Raw genomic sequence first — 8,288 nt, forward strand, 5'->3', positions numbered from 1 at the left:
ATTAAGCACTAAATTCTTTTCCTTACACCTAGTCAACACTAATGTCAAATGATGCAAGCACTCATCAAAAGATGAACCAAACACTGAAAAATCATCCATAAAGACCTCAAAAAACCGTTATACCATATCAGAAAATATGCTCATCATACAACGATGAAAATTCGCAGGGGCATTACATAACCCGAAAGGCATGCGTCTATACACAAAGGTACCAAAGGGACAGGTAAAAGTGGTTTTCTCTTGGTCTTATGGGGCAATAACGATCTGATTATAACCGGAGTAGCCATCTAAGAAGAAATAGTGACTATGTCCAGCTAATCGCTCTAGCATTTGGTCAATAAAAGGAAGAGGAAAGTGATCCTTCCTTGTGACCTTGTTCAATTTCTTATAGTCAACACACATACGCCATCCTGTGGTGACTCGGGTTGGGATTAATTCATTATTATCATTCTGGACTACAGTGATACCTGATTTCTTGGGGACAACCTGAACAGGGATGACCCACTTACTGTATGAAATTGGGTAAATAATACCCGCATCTAACAACTTAAGCACCTCTTTTCGAACTACCTCTTTCATGTTAGGGTTCAGTCGACGTTGCATCTCTCTAGAAGGTTTGGAGTCTTCCTCTAAATGAATCTGATGCATACACACAGTAGGACTTATACCCTTAATGTCTGCTATAGTCCACCCTAAAGCTTCCTTATTGTCTTGAAGTACTTTTACTAGCCTACTTTCCTGATCACTATCCAAATCGGAAGCTACAATCACAGGTAAAGTCTCAGATGGGCCTAAAAACACATACTGTAGAGTATCGGGTAGTGGTTTAAGGTCCAACTTTGGGGGCTCTTCTAAAGAAGGAATTAGGGTAGTCTCAGAAACTGGTAACGGTTCGAACCTAGCTTTCCATCTACCAGTGTCTAACACAGGGGTAGAATCTAATAAAGCATTCACTTGTTCAATAGTGCTATCGTCATCAAAATCTAAACCAAAATGGGATAGAAAACTTTCTAATGGGTCTTCAAATAAAATGTTAGGTAATGACTTCTGAACTAAGGCTTCTATCATGTTCACCTCTTCAACACATGTGTCATCTAGCTCATAAGGTAGCTTACTGACATTAAAAATGTTCATCTCTATAGTCATATTACCAAAAGATAAATTCATCACACCATTTCGACAGTTAATGATCGCATTCGACGTAGCTAAAAACGGGCGACCTAAAATCACAGGTATCTGGTTCTCTGGGTCAGGGACAAGTTGAGTATCTAGGACCACGAAATCCACTGGATAGATAAACTTGTCGACCTCAATAAGGACATCCTCAATAACACCTCGAGGAATTTTAACAGACCTATCAGCTAACTTCAGTGTTATCTAAGTAGGTTTCATTTCACCAAGTCCTAGCTGTAAGTACACATAGTACGGAAGTAGGTTCACACTGGCTCCTAAGTCAAGTAAAGATTTTTCTACCCGGCGTTTACCTATTGTACAAGCAATGGTAGGGGAACCTGGGTCTTTGTACTTTGGAGTTGTAGTGTTTTGAATAATTGAACTTACGTGACTAGCTAAAAAGGCTTTCTTATGGACACTAAGTTTTCGCTTTCGCATACATATATCCTTAAGGAACTTGGCATAAGCAGGAATTTGCCTAATTGCATCTAATAAAAGAAGGTTTATGGTAACTTGCTTAAAAACCTCCAATATGTCATTAAAGTTCGATTCCTTCTTTGTTGGTACTAATAGCTGAGGAAATGGGGCTCTAGGCACAGAATCAGACCTCTTAGGAACTGAGTTGGCATCATCAGAAATTTTATCAGTTTCCTTAGCTAGTGGTCCTGAGGGATGAACTACAATATGTTCACTATCGGGCATGGTTACCCGATTGTCTACTATTCTACCACTCCTAAGGGTTCTAATAGCATTCAATTGATTCGATGGTTTTGTACCTACTTCATGAACTCCTCTAGGATTGGGATTAATCTGACTAGGGAACCTACCATTATCTCTCTCACTTAAGGTCTTAGCTATTTGGCCGACTTGAAGTACTAACTTAGCAAGGCTCTGAGCATTAGTTTGAAAATTCTGCTTGGTTTCCTGTTGAAAACTAACATGGCTCTGTGCTAACATTTCCTGAGTTTTTGCTAACATCTTAATAAATTCCTCTAAGCTAGTCGTTTTATTTTCTGGCCTGATGTATTCCTAGTGTAGCCAAAACCTGAGGGAGCATTAGAATTATTAGACTGACCCTGACTCTGGCCCTTAGACCATAAAAATTTCATATGGTTCCTCCAACCAGGATTATAGGTTTCTGAATATGGGTCAAACTTCTTACGATTATCAAACCTAGTGTTATTATATAGAGCATTGGCTTGCTCTTCATTATTCTGGCCTTCCCGAAAAGGCTCCAATCTACCACTAGTGTTACCCACTTCTAAAGCTTCTAACCTTTTCGCTATAGCAGCAATTTTGGCATCTGATTCATAGCGTCCTTCTACCCTATTAACGTTTCCTTTGTGAAGAATTGTTTTCTGGGGTCCCTTACTACTTTCCCATTGTTGGGTCTTTTCGGTGACTTCATGCAAATATGTCATCGTGTCATCAACTGTTTGGTTCTCAAATCCACCAGTACACATAGATTCTACTGTGGTTGTGGTGGGATAATCTAAACCCTCATAAAGGATCTGAACTAACCTAACCTTCTCTAAACCATGATGAGGACATTGGGCTAATAAATCATTGACCCTTTCCAAATAACTATACAAAGTTTCTCCCTCCTGTTGAGAAAACGTACAGATTTGCGTCCTAATATACGATGTTTTGTTCCTAGGGAAAAACTTGTTCAAAAAGGAAGATGTAAGTTGTTCATACGTTTCGATTGACCCGGAAGCCAAACTATATAGCCACGATTTAGCTTTATCTTTCAGGGAAAACGGGAATAACCTAAGTTTCAAAGCATCATCATCTAGGTTTCTAATCCTGAGGGTATCACAAATTTCCTCAAAGTCCCTAACATGGAAATAAGGGTTTTCATTTTCTTTCCCTAAAAAGATTGGGAGCAGCTGTAAGGTCCCAGTTTTAAGTTCATAAGTTGCTTCCGTCTCAGCTAACCTGATACATGAGGGGCGAGTAGTCCTAGTTGGATTCAACAAAGCTTTCAAAGTTGCCATTTCTGGCGCTATCGGAGCAACAGGGATTCTCTCCTCAGTCAAAGGACGTTCAAAAACAGACTCTTCAAAAGTCGGACTCTCTAGATTAAGGTAATCGAGACGCTTCGAACTACTAGGTTTCTCTTTAACAAATCTACCTAGTGCGTCTCTTTTACGTTCAGGCATACAATAGAATTTTCTAAATTGGAAGGGTAAGCAAACACATATCAAGGCCGACTCAACCAAATCAAACCTATTGATTTCTAGCAAACAAAAAGCATGATGGCTCCACTTAGATTGTTTCTAGACCAGCTTATAATCCTTCAAACGGGAATTCGTTTCAATTTAATCAAACCCCTCTGGAATCAATCCGAGTTAAAGTAAGTTGAATAGAGGTGAGGGAAGATCGGTGAAGCTTTGATACCCAAGGCCTCACCGGTATTACAAGGCGGCGCAGTCACGCATTCAACTTACAGAAACTGTCAAGAACTTCGAAGTATGCTTAAAAAAGTAACAAATATTTTTCGAACGACTTTCCTGTTAAGCTCGTTACCCTATCGGTCTCGTTCTAGTCAAAATTTTAGGCTTAGGTTCGCGTAGGTTACGTGTTCCTAAAGCGGGCAAGAAGATAACGATGATGTAATCCGAACCCTTATCTTGTATGGCCAGGGCTTGCCCTTTATTAGAAAAATAAATGTCCGTATTCAGTCCTCAACATATATGCATACGAAGGAGTCCAGTAACTCGCTGACAGGGGATTCGCGAGTGTTTAGAATCTTACCTCCCGTTCCAGACGGGGGATGAATCGGTTGTAGTCGACTCGGGCCACTGACTCCGATGTCAAGTGTGCGAACCCAAGGTGCAGAGACAATATCGTAATTGTCCTCCTTCTCTGCAAACAGTTTATATTTAAAGTACCCTTCCGTGGGGTAATAAAAAAAATAATGTCCCAAAGTCCAAAAAGAAAAGAAAAATTACAAAAATAATAAACCCTAATACAATTATTATTTTTTTTCTAAAAGAAAATAAACAAACCCTAAAATAAAATTATCTAAAATAAAATTGTCTTATTTTCTGTTCTTTTTGCTTTAACCTTTAGCTCCAAGTCTTTATGAAATCACCAAACTCTTTGGCTCACTTTTCTTTATGATCTAGAACCTGTAGACACAAGATAAATACCCAAAAACATAAAAAAGAACAAAAATAATAAATAAATAAAATAAAACTAAAACCCTAAAAACAAGTCCGCGTCGGCGGCGCCAAAAATTGATGTGATTTGTAGATAGTGGTAAAAAGTGATTCGATTCTCGAACTTGTGAAGGATAACTTTAAACTTAAATTCAAAACTAAATAGAAAGCTCACTAATAATTATAACAAACACTGACAAAGTTGGTATCAATATTAAAAGAACACTGAGGCTAAGATTCCACTATTTTCCAAGTTTAAGGTGATTTAATCGAATCTTTGTATTCATGCAATTTTCTCGTTCAATTTGATTCTTACTATTGCAACAAGTATATTTTAAAAATCAATAATTGTAAATACCAAGTATGAAACATCAAAAGTCTTAAACTAAGCATACTCCATCAAAATATATCACAATTACTCAAATAAAAATCATATTCGATATTAGTTCAAGGAAAATAGTCATAATAAAATTGCAATAAATAGATAAAAGAGAATATACCACTTCTTGTTGGAAAAATAACTTCCTCTAGTGCCTCAGCAATGGGGTTTATCTCCTCATATTAACCATGTTCTCAAAATATGTTTTTATAGCTCAAAAGTGTACAAGGAGGTGAAAAAGTGATAACACAGCCGATTCGCAACAGTGTGAAGGTGTTGCAGAATCTCTGTTACAAAGAAGAAACAGTAGCTAAAGACCTAATGCAATTACTGTTGATAAACGATAGATGGGTTCTGCTGTTGAATAACGATAGTGTTCTGCATCTACGTCAATGTTCTTCGTGTTCTTCCTCTTCAGTAGCAGCAGCAGAATAAGGTATTTTTCCTGCAACTCGATCTCTGGAGCTCTGTGGTGTTCTAAACTTCTATGAAAGGCTTCGTACTTCTTTTTGTGACTCGTCCCAGCACTTTATACTTCACAGGACGATTAAATCCCGAGAAATCTTCCACTTCCCTCCACCAAAAGTCTCGGACTTTTGTTTCTCTTTTCTACACGTCTCTGGAACCCATCTGTTTACGCATCTCAGTTGTTTATACTCTCCCAAACTCTCTCTAAGATATAGTCGAATCTCTGGGAAGATATTCTTTCCATTTACCAATCAATCCCACGAGCAAACTTGGCTAAAACTCCTCCAAACCAATGTAACAGAGACCCGAGAAACTCATGTCCCTGTTTTGAGTCATCTCGATGATTCAACCAAATTCGATCAAAAAAAAATCCATTACCAACCCTGTTTGGTTAACTTGAGTCCATCCCAACACAAATCCGAGATTGAATCTCGCGTAAACCCCTTCAAAATATGAACCCTAATTTTGTTCTCAACTGCCAAATATTTCCCGCCAATTTTCTGTTCAAATAGGGAAGAACGGAGATGCCCCCTAACCAGAGTAGGGGTTCCTTCAGCAGCCGCCTTAAGGGGTGTCCTGGGGGTGCCCCTTATCCAAACCGGAGGTACGAATAGCAAGTGTCCTCCGGGTGCTTTCCGACAACTTTTCGAGCCAATTTTTTTTCAAAAATGTTTATTGGCCAAAAATACCTACAAATAAATAAAACACCATAATAAGTACAAAAATGAGCACTAACAATATATAGAATCGAAACAAATCGGACACAAAAATGTGTTTATCACTAGTCCAGATTAAACACACACTGTATTAAGCCGCTACAGAAAATAGCCTACTCCAATCTAACTTCGGACTGGACTGTAGTTGAACCCCAATCAGTCTCCCACTTATCCAAGGTACAATTGCACTCCCTACGCCTATGATCCCAGCAGGATACTGCACACTTGATTCCCTTAGCTGATCTCACCAACAACTAAGCGTTGCTACGACCCAAAACGCAGGCTTTGACAATAAACAAATCTCTCTCACACAGACAAGTCTATCAAAGGATAAATCTGTCTCCCACAGATAAACCCTAAAGGTTTTGTTCCGCCTTTTGATAATAATCAAGGTGAACAGGAACCAATTGATAATCCGGTCTTATATTCCCGAAGAACAGCCTAGATAAATCAATCGCCTCACAACAATCTTAATCGTATGGTAGCGAAACAAGATGTTACGGGATCACAAACAATGAGACGAAGATGTTTGTGATTACTTTTTATATCTTTCCTATCAGAGATATCAATCTCAAGCCAATCAATCTGATTGTTCTCGTACGATAGAAGATGCAAGATCAGATCACACAACTACGATAAAATTAGTATCGGTCTGGCTTCACAATCCCAATGAAGTCTTTAGTATCGGTCTGGCTTCCAATGGGTGTCTTAAACGCAGTACGGTAACCCCATAAGGCATCAGTAAGCCTCGACGACCAGTCTTTCCTATTTGGATTAACTGTTTTCTCTAGAATACGTTTAATTTCCCTATTGGAGACCTCTACCTGACCACTAGTCTGTGGGTGATATGGGGTAGCTACTTTGTGGGTAATACAATATTGTTTCATTAAAAGTGAAAACGGTCTATTAAAAAGTGTGAACCTCCATCATTAATTATAGCTCGCGGCGTACCAAAACGTGTAAGTATATTCTCTTTCAAAAACTGGACTACGACCCTGTGGTCATTCGTTTTACACGGAACCGTCTCAACCCACTTAGACACATAGTCTACAACGACAAGTATGTAAAGATAACCAAACGAAATAGGAAATGGACCCATAAAATCAATGCCCCACACATCAAAGACCTCAATCACTAAAATAGGGTTCAAAGGCATCATATTTCTACGGGAAATGGTTCCTAACTTCTGGCAACGCTCACAAGAAACACAATGACTATGGGAATCTTTAAACAACGAAGGCCAGTAAAATCCAAACTACAAAATCTTAGCAGCAGTCTTCTTAGCACTAAAATGACCCCCACATGCATGTTCATGACAAAAGGAGATAATACTAGACTGGTCACTCTCAGATACACATCTCCTAATAATCTGGTCCAGATAATACTTAAACAGATAAGGATCGTCCCAAAAGAAATGCTTAACCTCGGCTAAAAACCTAGAACGATCTTGCTTACCCCAATGTTGAGGCATTCGACCAGTAACAAGATAATTCACTATATTTGCATACCAAGGTGATTGGGAAACAGAGAAAAATTGTACATAAGGAAAACTATCCCTTATAGGAAGGGAATTATTAGGGGAACTAACAACTAGCCTAGACGAGTGGTCTGCTACCACATTCTCTGCACCCTTTTTGTCTCTAATGTCTGGAAAAAATTCTTGTAACAAAAGGATCCATCTAATCAATCTAGGTTTGGTATCCTTCTTGGACAAAAGGTATTTCAAAGCAGCATGATCAATATAGATTACGATCTTAGAACCTAATAAATAGGATCTAAACTTATCCAAGGCAAACACGATGGCTAGCAATTCCTTCTCGGTAGTTGTATAGTTCATTTGGGCATCATTTAGAGTTTTGCTAGCATAGTAAATCACATGGAGTAATTTATTTTCTCGCTGACCTAGCACAACGCCTATAGCATAATCTGAAGCATCACACATAATTTCAAAGGGTATGTTCCAGTTAGGTGCCTGGACTATCGGGGCAGTAGTGAGTAAAGTTTTAAGCTTATCAAAAGCCTTTAAGCAAGCATCATCAAAGATAAACTTAACATCTTTTGCAAGCAAATTGCAAAGAGGTCTAGAAATCAAGATAAAATCCTTAATGAATCGACGGTAAAAACTTGCATGCCCTAAGAATGACCTAACATCTTTTACGGTTTTGGGACCTGTAGAGTCTTAATAAGGTCAATTTTGGCTTTGTCTACCTCTATACCCTTTGAAGAAACGATGTGCCCTAAGACAATTCCTGATTCAACCATGAAATGGCATTTTTCCCAATTAAGCACTAAATTCTTTTCCTTACACCTAGTCAACACTAATGTCAAATGATGCAAGCACTCATCAAAAGATGAACCAAACACTGAAAAATCATCCATAAAGACCTC

The 8,288-nt window shown here is 38.5% G+C and overlaps 1 non-coding gene across 1 annotated transcript; it reads left to right on the top strand.

Moving 5' to 3' along the window:
- The first annotated feature begins 2,706 nt into the window (after positions 1–2,706).
- Positions 2,707–2,812, top strand: LOC113292181. Its single transcript, XR_003331707.1, has one exon. It is a non-coding gene; the product is annotated as a small nucleolar RNA R71 (small nucleolar RNA).
- The last annotated feature ends 5,476 nt before the right edge of the window (positions 2,813–8,288 follow it).

Source organism: Papaver somniferum, chromosome 6 (genome assembly GCF_003573695.1).
Source record: "Papaver somniferum cultivar HN1 chromosome 6, ASM357369v1, whole genome shotgun sequence".
In the NCBI taxonomy this organism is placed as follows: domain Eukaryota; kingdom Viridiplantae; phylum Streptophyta; class Magnoliopsida; order Ranunculales; family Papaveraceae; genus Papaver; species Papaver somniferum.